Source organism: Beta vulgaris, chromosome 5 (genome assembly GCF_026745355.1).
Source record: "Beta vulgaris subsp. vulgaris cultivar EL10 chromosome 5, EL10.2, whole genome shotgun sequence".
NCBI lineage: Eukaryota > Viridiplantae > Streptophyta > Magnoliopsida > Caryophyllales > Amaranthaceae > Beta > Beta vulgaris.
This window is the reverse complement of record NC_079206.1, coordinates 26,852,323-26,874,549: the sequence shown is the minus strand read 5'-3', so window position 1 is coordinate 26,874,549 and position 22,227 is coordinate 26,852,323. Positions and strand designations below refer to the sequence as shown.

The 22,227-nt window shown below is 34.9% G+C and overlaps 1 pseudogene; it reads right to left on the bottom strand.

The window, feature by feature from the left end:
• Positions 1–9,794: 9,794 nt before the first annotated feature.
• On the bottom strand, positions 9,795–13,040 carry LOC125497805 (protein FAR1-RELATED SEQUENCE 11-like; annotated as a pseudogene).
• Between the last annotated feature and the right edge of the window lie 9,187 nt (positions 13,041–22,227).

Genomic DNA, 22,227 nt, shown 5'->3' with positions numbered 1-22,227 from the left:
TCTTCAGAATCTTCAACTTCCTCAGTTTATAGTAGTAGCATCTTCTAGTTCTTGTAGCTCTTCGCATCTTCTTAGGCTAAGGCTCATCCTCTTCTGACCCAGATCTCAATTCTCAAAATGGCATGGTAGATGTCCATCCTTGTCTATCCTCTAGCACGGTCAAACTCATGGAGAACCTCATCATCGCTATCAAGCATACCTACTCTTAGAACACTATGAATGATGACTTCTAGGCTAGTGCGGCTATCACAGTCAGACTCATTCCTCCATCATCCTCATCATCACTTAGTACAATTGGCTTATAACAGTTTCCTTCTTTAGTAGTTTTCCTATCAGTCATATCTTTAGGCCTGCTTACTGAATAACACGACATTTATAATCAAATTATACTCTCACTTAGCGTATAATCCCAACAATAACCAATAAGCAAGACTAACAATAATATAAGCATAGGAATAACACAAAACAATTAGTAGGGAAGAAATATATAATCATACTGAACTAACTATTAATGCAGACATATACTATTTATTTCCTATATGCCCTTCTCATTCTACCCATCTATCACAAAATAATGGGGTTCAAAATTTTCAAACCAAAAAAAATATTCTGACCTTAAAACATTTCGAAAAAAATAAATAATAAAATCTTGAATCTTGAAAAATATTTCGAAAAGTAATTTGAATAAACGAAAAAGTAGGAGCTCGATTTCTATAAAATTCATTTTAAGTAACTAGCTAGGTAAGCGCCTAAAAATTTAAAGTTGGCACGAAAGGCCAATAAAAATCTAAAGCTCCAAGATACCACTTTGTAACACCCCGATAATTCTGTATTTTCCAAAATACTTTTCAAACTTAGAGAACTATCAAAGTATTATCACCCGTGTGATAGTGTATCGGCTTATTCAGAATTTTGCAAGGGAAATAATAATAAATAACTTTAGAAATAAAACTTAGTCAAGCAAAAAGTCAACTCCAAAAGTCAAACCAACATAAAGTCAAAAGTCAACCTCAGAAGTAAAAGTTAACCACAATAATCAAAGTCAAGTATAAAATAATAAAAGTCAACACAAGCTCCCCACTTTCTCAAACCCATGATGCATCATATTCAAACCTGTAACGATGATGCTCTATTGATCCCAAGAGATTGCTCACCGATTAGGTCATTATAGAATCAATAAGGCAAAGTCATGATCAACACATACACACAAAGCACGTAATCAGCAAAGCTGGGTACTACGTAGTAAATAAATAAATAAATAAAACCTAACATGATACTAATAAATATTAAACAAGGACAAAGATAATATAATAACATCGTAGACTACTTTTACTGAACTAAAGTACACCACTAAGAATTTAATTAATTTAGATGGAATAGTCAATGAAACGAGTTGTCTAAACCAAAACCAGTCTTCAATAATCTAGAAGACGAAGTACGGGCACGACTCTGTATTCCCCTAACCCACGATATCGAGGAACCTTTAAAATAAAAATAGGACATGGTGATCAATCCGGTTCCAAGAAAAGCGATGGGCTACCACCATGTACTCCAATTCATACTTGTCCAACAATTCAGACATGCACAAGTCTACAACTACTGCTATTCACGTTTCACTTTACATGATTAATAATTTATTCTCTTGTTATGACACACAAGTAGGGCAAATAATATAATCATTAAATAATCATAAACTTCGATTTTTATCTTAGGATTAGAAAAGGTGATCATCAACTTAACAACCAAGATTAATTTCAGTATTAAATCCATAACTTTTATTTATGTGGTGGACCAAGTCATCAACTAACCAACCTTTCATAGGTGAAATAACAAACTTACCAAATAAGGCCCTCGGTCCTCATAAAATAATTAAATAATCCAAATGAAACAACATGATTCAAGCACGATCCAGTACCGACATAAATATTAATCCCTCATGTGAATTAATAAAATGATGTTACTTCCCAAATACCATATGCTTGGATCAATATTCCATACAAACATAATGTCATCATCATAATCAACCTGCTTCACACAACGACATAAAACATGCAAATCCAATAAAATATAAATCACATATGATCTAAAAATAATTCCCTATACATGATATTATATAAATCTCATCCTTGTGACCAGAGGGGTAGATGAGGGTGTGCAAAGAGCCAATAGCACAGGGCCCCCAAAATATATTATTTTGAAAATTTTACTTCATAAGTGAAGAAATCACCTTTGTTTTTCACCCTTAATAAATTTGTCAATGATCTATCATTAGATTTTCAACTTTCTATCTTTAGAACTATAACCTTCCATGAGTTCCATCTTGATGTTCTATAAATTTAGGGACCCAATTTTCATGTTAGAATCGGGGCCCCAAAATTTCCAAGACGGCCCTGCTTAGGACATGGTACTACTCCAACCAACACATAGGTATGTACGTACCTTGTGTAGACAAAATGAGAGGCCACCTTCACTAGCTTAAAAGTCGCCTAAAATAATTCTCCGACTAAAAATAACCAACATAACCACAAACCAATACTCTATAAATTTTCAACAATATTAAAATACTTCAAACCCTCTTTAAAGTGTTTAAAAACCTTTCCCGTCATTAAAACTTAATTATTAAAGCCTCCTAGTATATACCACTATACTAGTTGTTAGAAACTCTTAAAAACTCATACTTTGATCATAAAAACTACTCCTTCATAAGCATACTTATAAAATTTCCAGCAACTTAAAAAAATATTAAAATCCTTGTTAAACATACTTAAACATAATTAAAATCATATGAATACTCAATTTCATAAACTATAATATACTACAATGATCCCAACTTATAAAACCCTAAAAATCCATGCTTTGATACTTGAAATCTTAATTTAAACATAATCAATATATATGAAATTTAATTTCCTCATTACATAAACTACATAACTTTAGATTTGTATTTAAATCATCATACTATAAGTTCAAACATAATAATTCTTAAAAATATAAACTTTGCATTGAATATAACTTGAGGAGGAAGAAAAATAACCAAAGTAAAGAGAGGAGAGAAGGCGCCAAAAAACAGGAGGAACGATAGCCAAGGACGACGCTGGTGGCGGCGGTGACTAGCGCTGGCAGTCGGCGGTGGCTGGCGCTGGCAGTCGGCAGTGGTCTTACAGGAGGAGGAAGAAAACCAAGTTAAAAGAAGTGGAGAGGGCCGAAAAAATAGAGAGAGAAAATAAGTTTAATATGTGGAGAATTGTGTAATAAAGGATATTTATAGGTTCCCCATTAGGGATCCAATAAGGAGTTGGGCTTTGATGGGTTAGTTTAATAAAGATGTTCATAGGAAAAGCTATAAGGTTTGGGCTCGTCTAACCCAATATTACAATCTTTTTAATTCAACTCCACTAGTTTAGTTGTAAAATAGTTTTTCAAAGCATGACTAAATAAAATATTTGATTATTTAAAATTATTAAATAACTCTTTTAACTTTCAAAAAGCCAATCTTTTAGGAAATAAATTATATTAATATTAAAGTATAATAAAATATATATAAATATACATTAAAATATATTTATGAAATTTATAAAAATATGGGAGATTACGGTCCATGACTAAGACATTGATCCCACGCTTTGTACCTCTTCTTAAAGTGGTGGCCACGTGTAAGACACATTCGAGTTCTCAAGTCAGGAACAAGAGAACGATGTCATGGTTGGGTATGTTTTCTTATGACTAAAATACAACACTATCGCTTATGAAAATTTTTGGAAGGAAAAAGCGCAAATCTCCCGGGGTGACCTCACACATAGAACATGTACTAGTGAGGCACAGTAGATTGTCCTTATAATAGCTTAAACGATAGTCATGCATATACAAAATTGTAATGTCAATCTAAGGCATAAAAAGAGTATGAATCCTTTTTTTCGAGTTTCACCCATTCATTTCAAAAATATTTTTTAAAAAAATCCTCCCCAGCAGAGTCGCCAAATTATAGGCATATTTTTATTTCGCCTACGCGGGATGAGCGCATATTTGACTACCTCATAGTAACGGTTTCGTTGAAAACGTTTTTGAAGTCGCAAACAAGTCTTTAAAGAAAGACTCATAAACCTAATTGGATATTGAGAAATCGTAGGAGGGACTTATCTAATGTAGATTTTCCCGTCCTGACTTCGTAGATGGTCAATGAACCAAAGATTGAGTTCGAAGGTGATGATACGAACACCGTTAGGAACCATGTCACTCATTGCGGGTCTTTACTTAATATCGATTCATATCAATTTTTTAGGCAATCAAATAACCATATAATATTTTAAGCACCCTAAAAATATTTAGTATAGGTTGGTACAGAAAACACATACAAGACTATTTTTTAGTGATATGTTATTACGCAATCAAATTACAAGAAATCTAACAGGCTATTCACATTATCCGATTAATGTTATAATAGTTTTTTAGGTCTTTGATTAGCAAATATAACATGAAAGCATTAAAAAATACAATCATATAACATGCATATGTACGTGTAAAATAAATGTACTACTCCATATTTTTAGGAGTTATTTGTTATAAATAAGAAAATATAAAGAATAAGGTTGAAAGTATTTTATTAAACGAATATTATTATTCACAGAAAATTATAATTTGGGTAATCCTACAGTTATAATTTAGTTATACAAACTACTTTTTGTACCTAACTATATAATAATTCGGTTTGTTTTGTTTTTCAAATAAATAAAATAGAAATAAGAATTTGATTTGGAAAACAAATCCTAGTGAACATAGGTTTTACATAGAGGATCGTTAAACATCGCCCTGAAATTACTTAAAATCGCCTTGAGATTATTTTATTGGACTGTTTTACCCTTCTTCTTTCTTCACCTCCCACCACCACCACCACCTCCCACCACCTACGTCCTCTTGCCACCTGCATCAACACCAACCTAGTGATAAATCTCGAAAAAAAAATTGACCATGGGGGCGAACGTCCAGCCTGGACGTTCCACCCATGGCCCGAACTTCCAGGCTCGACGTTCGGGCCATGGGGTGAACATCTAGGCGAGACCTTCCCCCCATGGTCAAAAAAATTTCGTCAATTTCGTATGCTTTATCTGGCCATGGTGCGTTGGCGATGGCGGTGAGAGAAAGGCGCCTGCAGGAGGTCAGATAAAGGCGCGTAGGAGGTGAGAGAGAAAGGCCGGCGAAGTGAGAGGTGAGGGTGAGAGAAAAGCCGGCAAAGTGAGAGGTGAGGGTGAGAGAAAGGCCGGTGAAGTGAGAGGTGAGGGTGGGAGAAAGGCCGGCGAAGGTGAGAGGTGAGAGAAAGTATGGATCTGGAATTTGAGGTGAGAGAGGGGGCTGCTGGTGGGGGGATGGTGGTGGTGGCAGCTTAGTAGTAGGGGAATGGTGGTGATGATTCAAAGAAAAAAAAAGGAGAAGGTTACAAGTGTAATTTTAATGTTTTTTGGGGCGATTTTAAGTAATTGTAGGGCGAGAATTAGAAGTTCAGTTTACATATGAACCGTTTTTATTATTTTACCCCAAGAAGTTTTTCTCTCTCCTTCCCGCGTTGTTTTTTCCTTCTCCAACCTGCACTACATGTCTTTCTCCTTCCCCTGCGTGTGAGGCTACCGCTTGCCGGTGGTTCGTGTCTGCCGGCGTTTCGTGCGGTCAGAGCTTGCAGGTGTTGTGCGTAGTGGTGTTGAATCGTGGGTCGCACGCAAGACTGGTGCGCAATGGTGTTGAGTCGTGGGTCGCGCACAAGGCGAGTGTATGGTGGTGCTGAGCGCAAGTCTGGTGCGGCGGCCGGAGTTTGTGGGTCGCACGGCGCGGAGGTCATCGCTGGAGAAAAATTCCGGTATATTATTAGACAAATCTCTTCTTTCCTTCTTTAGTTTAATTGTAAATTCTGATTTCATAATTCTTATGTATTTTTAATTAAGTTTTGTTATTATAAATAAAGTTTAGTATAAGTTAAAAGATATCAGATTTATAATTATACTATTATTTCTTATGATGATTTCATTTCTCAATTCTGATTTTATAATCTTATATATTTGTTTATGTTTTTTTTTTATAAATAAGGTATAATATAAGTTAAAAGAAACAGATTTACAAAAATCTTATTATTAGTTCCTAAGTATGTTAGTCTCAATGAATATTATGAAGAGAAAATTTAAACAACAAGAATGATTATTTTATTATTCATTGCACTATATTTTACATAGTTAGATAATCTAAAATTTTAATATTATCAAAGACTTAACACTGAGTTACTTTTATTATCCAATTAGGTCCCAATTTCATAAGCGGAACGTTTTAAGTTAGATAGTGAAGATTCAGTTAGGTCCCAATTTCGTAGTCGTGTTCATAACATTATATTGAACTAATCAAGGAGCAAGTAGGACCATGAGGGACATTTGGAGCTTATTTTACATACACTTAGTGAGAACCAACTATATGCAATGTTTTTCAAGTGTGAATTTTGGTTAGAAAAAGTGTCATTTTAGGTCATTTCGTCTCTAAGAAGGGTAAGTCGATCAGTAGATCCTGCAAAGGTAAAATTTATGAGTGAATGGCCTACACCAAATAACGTCACAAATATCGTCAAGAGTTTCTTGGGTTTAGCCGGATATTATAGGAGGTCTGTTAAAGACTTTTCGAAAATAGAAAAAACCATCACTAACTTAATGAAGAAAGATTGCAAGTTTAACTGGAATGACAACAGCGAGAAAGCCTTTCAAACACTCAAAGAGAAATTAATTTCAGCACTTGTTCTAACCTTGCCTAATGGGAATGAAGGATATGATGTCTATAGTGATGCGTTAAAGAATGGGTTGGGTTGTGTTCTTATGCAAAATGGGAAAGTCATAGATTATGCACCCCGTCAACTGAAATCATATAAGCTTAATTACCCAACACATGACCTAGGGTTGGCCGCAATTGTATTTGCCTTAAAATTCTGGAGACATTACCTTTACGGGGTGACTTGTAGAATTTTCACTGACCACAAAAGTCTCAAATACATCTTCACCCAAGAAGACCTTGATATGACACAGTGCAGGCAGTGGCGGAGCTAGCTGGGGGGTCATGGGGACAGATGTCCCCCCACTTTTAAAAAATAGTTTCTAAAAAAAAAACGCTTAGAGTCAGGGACGCGTGAAACTTCTGAAAAAAAAAAGAGACGCTTAAGAGAAGAGAGAGTGTGAGGAAGAGAGAAAGTAGAAACCCTAAGTCTGAAGCGACGTCGACGACTCGACGGACCGACGGCGGATGGTCGACCGGAGATTCACGCCGACAATGACCTAAAACTCTGAAGTCTCGAACAGCAGAACAGGAAGCGAACTCGAAGCGACGGCTGAACTCTGAAGCGAAGCGAACTCGAAGCGAAGCTGAACCGTCGACCCCACCGCCGACTCGCCGACTCGCCGGCCTCCCGCGACTCCCGAGACGCCCATTACATTTTTCAGTCAGTTTATAAGTTTCTTAACTAACCCTAAGTTTTAGTATAAGTTTTTTTTAAAGGTAATATTTTATATTTACAATTTACATTATTTGGTTGTGTGAATCATGATATTTGTGAAATGTTAATTTGTGATTGTGGAATGTGGATTTATGGTTGTTGATTGATTTGTTTAATTGTTGTTGGTTTGGAAAATTGGAAATTGGAATTGGTCATGAACTCATGATTTAGGAAATTGTTAGTTTGTAATTTGAAATTTCTAATTAGGAAATTATAAATATGAGTTGATTTATAATTGAAATATTGAATAGTTTGGTTTGAAGAGGAATACTTTGATATGTAATTGATTAATGTTTATCAATTTAATAGGAAATGCCAAGTGATTCACATTCACCTAATTCTAACAAGTCCAAATCTAAGGGAAAACAACCCGATCTTCAACAATTTCTCTTTAAAAGAATGAATGTAAAACATTAAGTATTAAACAATTTGTGGTGTATTGTTTTTTTTTTACATATTTTTTTTTCTAAATGTCACTACAAGAAAATAGGTTTTGGGCGACGAAGTTGAAACTTAAAGGCGACAAAATAAAATATTGTGGCCCATAGTTGAAAACAAGGGCAATGAACTGAATTTGTAGCCTTTAGTGTAAATTATGGGCGACTAAATTCATTGTTGTTGTCCAAATTCATATTTGGGCAACGAGATCAGTTTTGGGTTGCCCATTACCAAGATTAGGCAACGGAAATTTATATTTTGTTGTCGTTATATAACAAATTGGCCAATTCAAATTATATTTCGTTGCACAAACCCAAAGGAAAATGGAGAAAAAGAACCCGCTAATATATGCCCACGAAATCACGTTCTTTGTATTTCAAGAGTTCAACTGCTCATCTCACAGACTCACACCCTCTTCGGTCCGCCAAACTCTTTCTTCTTTTCCGGCGATTTAATGCTGCTTCCGGCGACTTGGTGCTGCTTCCGGCCACTTGGTGCTGCTTCTGGAGACTTGGTGCTGCTTCCGGCGAGATCATAACGGTTTTCAGGTGACGTTTCTTTAGTTAATTATGATGGAAAATTGGATTTGTGGATCATTCGATTGATGAGTTACGAGTTTCCTCTCTACAGTCTACCCTAACTTCTTTAATTATGGCAGGTGGTGAGGCGGGTGGAGGTCAGTGGCGAGGCTAGAGGCAAGTTTGGCGTCAAGGTAACTCATGAATCAACCTCTATTTTTTACCTATATATGATTGATTTCTAGTTAACTATTTCCCCTGATTGATGTTTCTTTATTGAAGTGATTTTCTACAATTTCTTAGATTTCTGGGTTACTTAAGTATTCAATTCCCCCATTGTTATGAAATTTTGGGTCAAAGCACTAAGCTTTGAAAGGTTAAGGGATATTACCTCCCCCCAATTCTGATGTATTATGGGGTATTTGAGATCGAATTGCTGCACCTATAAAGAAATTAACGAAACTTGATTATGTGAGGAAATTTTTTAACAAATTATAAAATTGTCATTAATTAGGATGAGTTGAACTATTATTGATAATATTCTTTGAAAGGGTTTAATTTTATTAAATTTCACACTAATGCTACATAGAATTTCCTTATCTGCCAACATGGGAGTGTTAATTCACCTAAATAATATAAGTGATTGTTTGGTATACATGTAAATTTAATTTTCATGAATGTTCAATTTCCTAGAAAGTTATTTCACTTACGTAATTCCTAGAAAATTAACTAATGTGTTTGGTTGACATCAAGGAATTTGTACTTCTCATAAAGATATGCATATATGGTCAATGCATCGATGTACAAAAAGATAAATTTATGGGAAGTACAAATTCTTTCATCTTTAATATCTTTACTAACATGTTAGCAAACATTATTAAACTATGATATATATTGAATCATTGAGATGAATTAAGTAAACGGTTTTGTTATTCATAGCCCTTAGGGCTATGCATAAAAAATAGCAAATTTGTATAATAAATACATATTTAACATTCCAATGGAATCTATGTCATCATTCAAAGCAATAATTAAACCTTGGCATTTAATACTCATCAAGTTGTTTGAATAATAATTACTGATGAGTTGTTAACCACTCAAATTAACATAATGCATTTCTCTAAAAATTAAACAAAATCGAATTGCAAGAAACTCACGGATTATAGCAGTATTGATATTAGATTGAAACCAAATCATTATACAGAGTTAAGGAGCTACATAATTCTACTACAAAAATATTTTTTGCTGCCAAATTGAGTCCTTTCATAGTATACATATAACAACACTATATGAAACAAACAAAAGAAGAATAATTCTACTGCAGCCACTTGACTCTATTTGACAAAAAGATCATCTAGCTCATTTGTAATTCCAATATCCGATGTTTTTAAGTTTTTCAATCACCTGTCAAGGTTGTGAAAATTTGATTAGGAATTAGGATAAAAGTAAAATAATTCAAACATGATCTTTTTTTTTTTTTTGAAAGAATTCAAACATGAACTTAGAAATAAGTAGTATTACCTAAAACTTTAAAGTGAAGACTGGATTTATTCCTAAATCATCGGTTGTTTTCTTGAGCCTTTTTTGTGAGGTAGATGAAGCATCATCTTCCATTCCATTGAAGCCAAAAATATTGTCCTTATTAGGACAAGTAGGTTTCGTATGACCCGGTTGTTTACATATGGAGCAACATTTAGTCTTCTTCCCCAATTCTTTCCCACCCTTCTCACGCCGCTTTTTGGGACGCCCTTTTGTCTTTGATTTAGGGGGTAAATACACATTATTTATAGCTTCATTATCCATGATATTAGATTCTTCTTCCATCATAAGGTCATCTCTTCCTTGAACAATGCTAGAGGTATGAACATTTTGAACTTCGCAAATACTTTGCAAAACTTCATTATGAACAACACTAGTGGCATCCAAGGCCCCATCTTGAATAGCACAAGTAGTTTCTAACGCATTTCGGTACCATCGTATAGGTAAGTAAAATGACGGGATCTTAAAACAATCTCTATGGAAGAAGACTCGAAGAATGTGACGACAGAGAATACCCCAGAATTCAAAATTTTTGCAACTACATGATGTTGTTAGTCCATCCCAAAAAACAGTATGATTTTTAGGAGTTTCCCCTTGAAAATATCTCACAATGAATGTATTACCTTGATCACAGATGATCGAGTATTGACTCGCTCTTAAAAATTCTTCTTGAAACTTTTTGAAAGCAAATGGAGTAAGAAATTCAAAGGCTTGTTCCTCTAGTGGTGACTTTGATTTCACAGGAACTGGTCTAAGAATGGCACTCAAATTATTATACAATCGTCCCTGGGCAATTTCCAGAACAGCAATATCAACCTGCAAGTTTGTATATCACAAGGGAATAAAGCTCTAATCTTGATGTATGAATGTAGATACATACTAAGACATAAGAATATAAATTAAAAAAATACCTGTTTCACAAAATCTATTAAGCTTATATGAGAGGAAACAAACTTTTTGATAAATGCATTTATAGACTCTGATCTTCCCGTGGTTATCATCCCTCCAAAAAAATGATCACGGAGATAAGCCGGTGCCCAAAAAAATCTCACATTGTGCAAACCTTGAATATGTTTATTCTCTTGTAAGTTTTACTTATGAACCATCAAATTCCACTTGCTTTCAAACTCTTCTGGTATAGTTATCTTATAGACCTCATAAAAATCAGCACACCAATCTTGATAGGACGTACGAAGAAGTGCCACAAACCAACAACTAAACTTTGAGGTTATATGCCATATACAAAAGCTATGCTTCGTAGTTGGCAATTCGCATGCTATTGCTTCTGACATCCAAGGATCTTGATCGGTTATGATCGTCTTTCGTGGCTTTTTCATCATAGCGACAAACGTCTACTTTATTCAAATCATAGGGATTATTTGGAATTAGTAAGTATATATATGATTATTGCCTCAAAAAATAGGTAACTACTTTTTGTAATGCAGTGAAGGAGATAAAATAAAAGTAAAATAGGTCAGTATATACAATGAAGTAAAATAAGTAACCTCTAGTTTACAAGGCTTACCTTCATCAACCACTTGAAAGTACATGTTTTTTCGTTGCGAAGGAGAGCACAACCAAATAATATAGTCTTCCCATGATTATCGACACCAACAAAAATTGCACAAGGCATGTCATACGCATTCACTTTGTAAGTGGTATCAAACACGACCACATCACCATACTTTTGGTACAATTCAAAGCTTTGAGCTTGACACCAAAAAAATGCTCAAGCCTCCTGTCATCGTCCATTGTGTATGCATATTGAAACAAACTATTGTGTTCTTTTGCAGATTGCATATATATTAAAAGGTTCTTAACATCATCATCTCCAAGCATCCTCTTAACTTTAACAAAAAGATTACGTATATCTCTGTCAATAAATGATAATTGCCCATGTGCGACATTTTTCTCAAGCTCCATGACCCGAATGATTTGTCTTATAGAAATTCCAGCTTCTCTATACAATAAAATTTGTTTTTCTTCATCTTCAGTAATTGTACGATTGGCGGGTAGAAGACGCATTTCTTCAAACGACAACAGTTCGTGATTATGCTCTTTGACAAACTTTGTGACATGCCATTCTTCTGGAAATATATCACAACACCTTTTCAAAATTATACGCATATGTGCCTTGCAACCACATCTAAAAGACTCCTTTTGTCTTTGAGATTTGGACAAATCAACAACCTTTGAAGGCTTTTTCCCTCCACGATGGCAATAAAAGTCACGTCTTATTGTCCTTCCATGTTTAGTGTTCGAGCGATCTTTGCGAACAACATAACCATGTCGTTTTGCATAGTTGTTATAATATACATATGCCTCTTCTTGACTCCCAAATATCTGCCCAAGAAACGGTTCATATTCATCCTCCTCCATAAGAGGATCATTTAAGTCAAAGTCGAGCATTAGAACAATCTGTACACGAAATTGAAAAATAATTCAGCCAATAACAAACATAAACTATACAAAAAGGTAGTCAGGGAGATATCTCAATAAAATGCTTCCCACATATATGTTATTGTATAGCACAATCTGTACACGAAATAAACTTTTCAATAAACACATATATACATTGGTCCAAGATTTCTATAATCCCACATATATGTTTATTGTACAAGCATAAAATGCTAATCTTCAAAGAAAAAAGCTTTTTTTAAAAAAATTGTATAAGTTCAAAATAAGCTGAAAAATAAGCAAACATTTCATCAAACAAGTTGTGGGCAAAAAGATAACAACAACTTCTTCTTAATTAATTCCAAAATATGAATTATGATGGTCAATTAATCAACAAAAACTCATATATATGATCAGATTTAGGTAGGAATACTTACCTTTATGTTCCACTAAACGATTCTCCAAAGCTTGCTCAATTGTATTTCATCCATAAGCAATAGATAGAGTAGAGAATAAGACTTTGTTTTATATTTCTTAGGAGAGTAATGGAAGATAAATGAACAAAGAGTAATGGAAGATAGATGAACAGAGAGTATTTGGCGCCAAAGTTGTGAAACGGAATTGCGCCATGCCGCCATTGTCAATTATTACGTAAGTAGGAGCTTGGGTAATTGAAGTTGAGCTTGGGTAATTGGAGTTTTAACGGGCAGGTGAAATTTATTGGTTTCTTTTATCTTTTTAGTGAGCTACTTATTTCTTATGGGAAATAGGAAAGAATCTAAGCAAATATTAATTCTTATATGTAGCCCTAAGGGCTACATATAACATTTGCCTTAAGTAAAAGAGGATGTTTGCAAGAATTCTTTAATATTTGATATAGTTACAATAAACCATTTACATTACATGTTGTTTGGTACTATGGTATGAGGGGGTGTGATTTCATTTTTAAAGGATCACTATTTCGATAATCATCATCCTCGTCGATCAAACCTATAGTAATACAATGTGCTGCACTCCTCAATCCCTTCCTATTTTATTATTAGTTAAGGAAAAAATGCACCAAGTATGAACCCGTCGCAGAGCAGTATGCTGTTTCAGCATGGCGATCACTCAATCGCCTTCCCCTTTTCCCAAAGGTAGCTGAGTTAGTTGTTCCCACAGCAACCCTCTGCTCTGATAAGTATAATCAAACTGTGAAAATAGGCGCTGAGAAGGGTTACAGAGTTGCAAATTATATGCCTCTAGTGCCTATTGAGATGATTGCGAAGGTGTTCGATGCTCAGGAGGATAAGATAGAGTATGTTGCTGTTAATGGAAATGGTACTGTTGTGCCTGTTGCTGCACACTGACCTTGAAAATTACTTCTTCTGAACTTGCAGATTATGATAAAAAAGGTTTTGTTGTTCATAGTTTGAAACTTTTGCTAATAGAATGCAGTTTTCGTGGTTACTGGTTAGAATATGTTTTGTTTTTGCTCAATATGTATGTTTTTATGTTTAGTTATGGAGACATATTGCTTTATTCTTCAGAATTTTAGCTAATGTGATTGACTTGTATAAATTTGTGGTGTGGATGCTATTTTAAGAAGTGAGTTGTATAAAAGGTCTCTTGTAAAAGTAAGCATTTCCATTTGAGTGAAATTATGGTGTGAACCGAATGCCTGTTGGACTGGTTTGCAGCATTTCGCACTCCCCGCAAATTATATTCAGAGTTTAACAGGTCTGCTTTAATCTCAGCTGACTACACGCACTTAATATCTCTGAATTTTAGTCACAATCTAGTTATGTCTCTCAAGAGTTTGTCAAGCTAATCTGGCTGGAGACTAGAGTTTCTTACACAACCCCCTGAACGGAGTCCAACTGTTTATTTTTATATGTACTCTGCTAATTAAATAATAAATACTACCTTTACAAAACTTCGAGACAACCCCCACAGGCAAGCAAGCCCTGCAGACACCCCCCTACTGCCACCACCCTCTGCAGACCCTCCCTTGCTGCCACTACCCCCTACAGACAGCCCTTTGCTGTCATTTTTAACTAAAGCATACAAAATAACAGGATAATGTAGTTGCTTTATAATTTGAATTGACATGCTTGTAATTTGAGAGTTGTAAACTGTGCATTTTTTTTCTTATTGAATTGCATTTTCTGGTTAATCATGAATGTGCTAGGCATAAAAATAAGGATGTGCCTACTTGCTCGGAATCGATTGCTAAAACTATGAAGAACTCAAAAAACTTCATGAAACTCAGGAGCATGGTGAGGGTACAGAAGCAGGTGTAACATCATTTCCAACCAGCTCCAACACTTCAAGCAAAGGAGCTGGATTTTAAAGAGCATCTGCTATGACAATAGTTCCCTCATCTTCCAAGTTCAAATAACTTAGGTAGGCTTCAATTGGTATTAACTGAGTAACCTTGCTAACCTGTAGATGGATTAAATATATATTATATGTTCTCGAAGGTATTCTATTAAGTCTTGACTCTTGACCAATATCTAAATTTTTTTTTTGTGTTTTTTTTCTGAATCCCTTAATGGATCCATTGTCATTTGTAGTGGCTTCTGATATTTTGCAATGGTCTCTTCAGTAGTGAGTATTCTTGTTGCACTCGTTGCATTTAATAGATATTTAGGCATCAAGGAAAGTTTATATGTAGGAGCTTACTTCGATAATAGTTAAAAGTAAAACAAGAATATATCACTTGGGAGTTGCCTGAATTATATGCTTCTGATCCGTGCCATGCCAAGACAACTGAGAGAAGCACATCTGAACTTGCTGCTATTTTTATACTGGTGATGGCACTTTAGTTTAAATCATCTTTTTGAGCTTTTGGCAAGTTGCGTGGACCTAAGCATCTATCCCCTATTCTATGTTGTTTCCTTCTATGTTGTTTCCTTCTTTGCTTGCTTGTAATCTTATGTCCCTAGTAAATATTTTTAGTTAGACGTCTGAACTTCAGTGGTGATGTTGAGTTCTGGGATTAATTCTCGTCAATTATAATTGTATGTCATCCTATAGAAGATGTACTTGAGAGAAGGAACATAGTTTTTCTAATAGGTGCAACCTCGGTGAACATAATTTTTTTTTGCATTTACCTCCCTTAGCTTTTGTCCATGGGTGTACCTTACTGTAATATCTGCGGGTGGCTCGGTTTGGAATTCCCTTTGTAAGGCTGATGATGCTGGTAGCAAGGAGTAGAAGGTTGTAAGAAGTTTTGTCAAGTCAGGGTTAAAGTTCGTTTTTCTGGCTCATATACAGTCAGAGAGCTATCTGCATTTCAACTGCCATATGTCTTTTTGATGTTATATAAGGTCGCGACTCATGCATGATTTATTAACTTTACTATACTTGTTATATGATCATTAATCGCCACCCCCCCCCCCCATTTTTTAATCACATGGGTATCTAATTACAACGTTTTTTTTATTTTATCAGGAACAATGGGTCGTGACTATTTTCCGAAATTAGCAGAAGCTATGATAAGGCTTGGATTATGTAAATTTCTTCGTAGATTATGGGTACTGCTAATTAGTTTTTTTTAGATTTACTTTGGATTATTCAAGTTACATTGGATGTCAAATTTGAAGATTATTTTGTTGTACTTTGATTATATACAATTTGTTATTCCACGAATACTTCTTCTATTATCTCCGACTATTATTTTTAATAGGTTCATCTAATATATATGAACAGGGAAAAAGCTTATAGATTACACGATAACAATAATTCGTAGTCCATACCAATTTGGGCAACAAAATAGGGTTCGCACATCGTCATTTCAATTTAGCGCCTGGTTGAAAAATATGTACAAGAATTGGTAGCCTAAAGTATTTTGGGCGACGAAACTGGTGTTTCCCAAGACATAATGTCATGTAAGACTACAAGATATAATGGGCGACAAAAAACAGTAATTGTTGCACAAAGTTCAGTAATTGGCGACGAAAGTAAAGTAGTTGCCAAAAGTCGGTCAAGTATGGGCAACGATTTAAGAAACTCGTTGCACAACTGTCCCCATAAATGTGCGACCGATATGGGCTCGTAGCACAAAAGACCATTATGGGCAACGATTGTAACTCGACGCCCAAGATGTGGTTTGTGCAACGATCACAATTTTCGACGCACCAAATACAATGGGCGTCGAGCCTAAGACGACGAAATTGGCGCGCAAAAAACTCGTTGCCCTAACCTTTGTGCAACGAACTTGTCCCATTGGGCGACGAATATTTTTGTTGCCCAAAACCAATTTTCTTGTAGTGTATGTTTGATGGTCGAATTTTGTCCCCCCACTTTGAGAATCCTGGCTCCGCCACTGAGTGCAAGTGCTTAGAGATCATTAAGGACTATTACTTAGACATACAATACCATGAGGGTAAAGCAAACGTTGTTGCTGATGCATTAAGTCGCAAATCTAGCCATAGCCTAAACACCTTGGTAGTTGCCGACAAATTTGTGAGGAATTTTCTGAACTCCAGATAGAAGTGGTTGATGAAGGGGAAGTGGAAACGTTATTGAGTGTCCTAACCATCTAGCCTAATTTCCTAAATGAAAGAAGAGAGGGTCAGCCTGAGGATGTGAAACTTGAGCGGGTCAAAGCAAAACTTGAGAAGGATAATGAATGAAGGTCATAATACGAACTATTCCGTCCATCCAGGGGGTTTAAGTTATATAAGGACCTCAAAAAGATGTTTTGGTGGTCTTGAATGAAGAGGGCAATAGTCGATTTTGTTTCCAGAGTGAGCACAAGAGACCTCAAGGCAAAATCCAACCTCTAGACATTCCAACATGGAAGTGGGATTCGATTTCCATGGACTTCGTCGTAGCCTTACCTAGGAGGGAAGGCAATATCACAATATGGGTGATAGTGGACAGATTAACCAAGACTTCGAGGTTCATACCCATGAAAGACACGTGGAGTATGGAAACCCTAGACAAACCATGCATTAAACATGTCATTTGTTTGCATGGAGAACCACGAGTATAGTGTCTGATAGGGATTCACGATTCCTTTCGAATTTCTGGAAAAAGTTCCCGGAAGCATTTGGTAGTGAGCTATTTATGAGTACAGCCTTTCACCCAGCTGCACATGGTCAAACAGAAAGAATCATCCAGATCTTGGAAGACATGTTAATAACTTGTGCCTTATAATACCGGGGATCATGGGAAGACCATTTCGACCTCATAGAGTTCTCATGCAACAATATTTAGCATGACAATAATAAAATGGCTCCATTCGAAGCATTGTGTAGGATGAAGTGACGTAGTCCCTTGTGCTAGAACGACATTAGTGAGATTGTGGTGTTAGGTCCTGAAATGATTCAAGAGATTGTAGATCAAGTACGAGTCGTGCAACTAGTGGAAAATACCTTAATCGATACGGTCAAAATGGGCTTAATTAATCCAAAAATGGACCAGATCGGTTAGGGTAGCAGCAGCTAAGAAAAGTTAATTGATCCGGCTGTAAACCGGATCAATTATTTGAGTTAACTTATCCGGTTGTGCACACAACCAAATCAATTAAACTTAGGCTTCTATTAAAAAATTACAACCAATTATACCCAGTTTTGGGGGGAGTCATGAATCAAATAAAAAAGTCAACTTGCACTGCAGATCTACAGACACAAGCATGGGTGAACAGCCAAAACTAAGATTCAATCATATTTACGAAATTAATAGATAAAAAGAACAAAATGATAGCAAGTACACACAAAAAATATATATTAAAATTCAAAAAAATCCAAATCTGCAAACTAAATTCAAGAATAAATATTAAAAAAATAAAAATGAATTAGATTATACAAATATTATACAAATTAAAAACGAATTATATTATACTATATACGAATACAAAAAATGAATTACAGAGAGGAACAAAAAATCGAAAAATTGATGCCGGTTGGTGATTAGAAAGCGAAAAAAATGAAATTATCTGGTGAAGATGATGTCGCGTGGTGATGGTGGTTGCTTATGAAGATGATGAGGAGAGAGAAGATTCGAAGTGGTAGGCTCTGGCATTTCAAAGCAATTGTGCGCAGACACGAAGTGTGGCAGAATGGTGGTCTTGTTCGCTGCTGCTGGCAAAGCCACGAGGCGGGGAAGAGAAAGAGTGCAGAGCTGGTCACGCACAGGGGCGAGGCGGCAGAGGAAAGAGCGTTGGGTTGGTGGCGCGTGTTTCAGGTGATGGAGTTGTCGTCCCTGTGGAACGAATAGGGAGGAGAAAGGAGGGAAGAACGATGGAGTTGTTGATGGTCTTCGTTGGTGGCGATGGAGGATTGTAGAGATGGAATTGGACCAATTTTAAGGTTAGATAGGAGGAGGAGGAGGTAGGAGGTAGGAGATCCAAAGGAATGAAGGATGAAGGAGGTAAGATATAGGTGACACTCGTGGGATAGTGTCATAATTTTAGGGTTAATAAAGTTGCGTCCGACCTATTAGGGGATGGGGAACGTTGGGCCAGAAGCAATTGGGCCTTGTGATTTTTTGGCTACTAAATTGATCCGGTTTGATGGAGAACCGTATCAGTTTAGTAGCCGAAAAATTTGCGCCAAAAATTTTGAATTTACCGATCCGGTTTTGGGACAATCGATCAGTTTGTTTCTGACATTTGTGGTTTTTTCCCACTAGTGTTCAAGAGACGATTAGTGTAATACTCCGTATTTTTAGTAAGTTATTAGTTATAATTTTTTAAAAAGGTTTTACTTACTAAAAGGCTTTTTATTAATTATAAAGGTTTTAAATAGGCTTTTATATTAAATATGAGTTTTTCAAATAAATTCTAGCCCAAATTATATATTGGGCCTAAGTTCACAAATCTGATCCAAGTAATTGGTTAATAAAATTAAAAATATTTTTTTAAAGGGAAAAATTCAAAAAGGATTTACAAAAGATTTACAAAAAAATTCATAAAAAAAAAGAAAAATCTAAACTAACCAATTTCGGTGCAAACCAGTGAGTTTCATCCAAATTGGTTAATTTGGTGATTTTATCTTTTGGTTAATTTATTAATTTGTTTGTTTTATCTTTTGGTGAATTAGCATCTAGACTATTTATCTTATGGAAATTCCTCTATTCTAGCTATATTATCATAAAAAGATAGTGTATCCTAGCTAAAGTAATTATCTTTTCTCAAAAATCTATCTTTTAGTTCATATTCCTATTCTTATCCTATTTACCCAACTAGTATAAATAGGGGTCTCCACCCATCATATTCTTCACACCAAATTTGAGAAATAAATCTCTTTTCTCAAGTTTAAACTCTCTCTCCCTCTTAGCCTACATTTTCTCTTCTCCCTAGTAGTTATTATTATTCAAGGTGCGTGTATATGTAGATTTTTAATATTGTTATGTACATATAGTATTATTGTTTTAGGATTGTTATCTTGGATTGTTATGTATGTTTACGTGAGTTTTAGTATTAGTATTATAAGTTTCAGCATACCCCTATGTAAGTATATTGTTAAATTGTTTTCTTAGTGTACTGTTAAGTTTATTAATTGATAACTTTTAGTGTGAATAGCATGTAGGTGTTAAGTTCCAGCATACTCCCTCTGTTTTTTTTTTTTTCTTTCTCACTTAGAATCTTGGCACTACTCATACTTAGGGAGAATCTTTTCAATTGTTTTCAATCTATAAGAAAAAACATAGTCATGTGAGATCTTGTTTGATTCGTCTCAATTAGTACATTATTAATATTCAATCGTCATAATTTTTACTAATATATAATGAAAGATATTTAAGTTCAAAAAAGTACATTGGAAATCGCGCACAGAAAAGTGAGAATGATAAAAAAAAACAGAGGGAGTACTCCATAAGTAAGTGTATTGTTATACATGTTTTACGTAAGTGTTAATCATGTCGCGATGGATTTGCTATTTAGTTTCCGTCAGCTTTGAACTGGAAAATATGTAGGTGTTATATTTCAATCCCATGATTTAACTATTTCCGCCAACTAACTAACTAATTATCCCAGTAAAAAGTTCATGTTATTTGTTATGATATATGCTATTATCATAAAAGTTATTATTTCATATAGCATTGAGAATTTCCAAGATGATTTTATGAACACGTTATTTATATCATATTTTCATATGGCTAAAGTTATATAAGAATTATTATTCTTTTAAAGGAGTATTATTTTTGAAGGATTTTTATTAGATATATGATCTTTCATGATTACAATTTATAAAGAGGTCACGGCTTGTTATTTATTAGCAAGAACGGTAGCTATTATATTATTTACCCATGTACTTTTTGTATAAGTCATGTGGACAAGGTAGTTCCCCTCGTAATAGACTCATTAAGGAATACTAAACTTGGGGGGTGTGCACACTTTAGGAAAGGTACCTAGGCAAGGAAAAGGAGTTTTATTAAAGTTATATACTTTATATTATACAAGTTATTTCAAGTATCCAAGGAAGATTTATATGAGTATTTTGAATGTTTAGTAAAGTATTTAAACTTCCGCATATTCATGTACTCGGTATTTTTACTAACACGCATTTTGTTTTGTTTGTTTTATGGATTTGTCTCTGTGATGACCCGTTTGGTGAGCAGATTTTACAGGTTGATTGATGCATACTTCGTATGGGGGAGCTAGTGAGGAGTAATACATAGCTTAGTTTAGTAGTTATTATTTTTATTTTCCCTTTGTTATAGTAGAAACAATCATTTTTATTTATTCAATAAAGAGAAGTTATTATTATTATTTCCGCTGCATTATTAAGTTAGTAATCAGTAGTTTTAGCCTTTAACGTTATCGCGTGGCGGTAATACTCTCAAGTTTCTCAAGTGTTTTATATTAAAATATACTCTTCAAAAAGAGAGAAATTTGGGGGTGTTACAATTAGGGCCGCATAGGATAGACAAAATTCCTATGCGGATCAAAAGTGAAGGGAAAAGAATTATAAGTTGGTGAAAAAGTGTTGCTTAAGGTGTCCCCAATGAAAGGAGTGATGTGATTTGGGAAGAAAGGGAAACTAATTCCCAAGTTCATAGGACCATATGAGATTTTGGCATAAGTAGGAAAAGTGGCGTATCGCTTAGAATTGCCAAACGAGTTAGAAAGGGTCCACAACGTGTTTCAAGTATCCCAACTCCTGAAATACGGACCTGACGAGTTGCGTGTCCTAGAACCCGAAACCGTTGAACTAAACGAAACCTTATCCTATGAGGAGAAATGCATCAAAATCCTAGACCACAAGGTGCGTAGTATGATAAATAAGGACGTCAAACTTGTGAAGGTGTTGTGGAGAAATCAGAAACTGAAGAAGCCACATGGAAAGCAGAAGATGTGATGCGTCCGAAGTACCCTGAGATTTTCAAGAGGTAGGTGAGTTACGAGGATATAACTTTTCTTTTAAGGGGGGAGAATGCGATAGAATTTCGTGCTTCCACCTCAAAGTTTGCTGAGTGTTGTTAGTTATGTCTATTTATCGCTTACGTGACTTACGAAAATTAAAAAACGCTTGTGAAATTCTGGGACTTAGAAGTGCAAAAGGATCGTCGTTAAGACTGACTACTTCAAACTTTTGGGACGAAACTTCCTTTAAGGAGGGAAGCCTATGATACTCTGTATTTTTAGGAGTTATTTTTTATAAATAAGAAAATATAAAGAATAAGGTTTAAAGTATTTTATTAAACGAATAATATTATTCACATAAAAGTATAGTTTGGATAACCTTACAATTATAATTTAGTTACACATATTCCCGTCAAAAAAAAAATTAGTTACACATATTACTTTTTGTACCTTTTTTTGAAAGAGAAATGTCATTAATTGAAGGCCAAACGGCATCTACAATGGGTATTAAAGTAAAACAAGATACAATT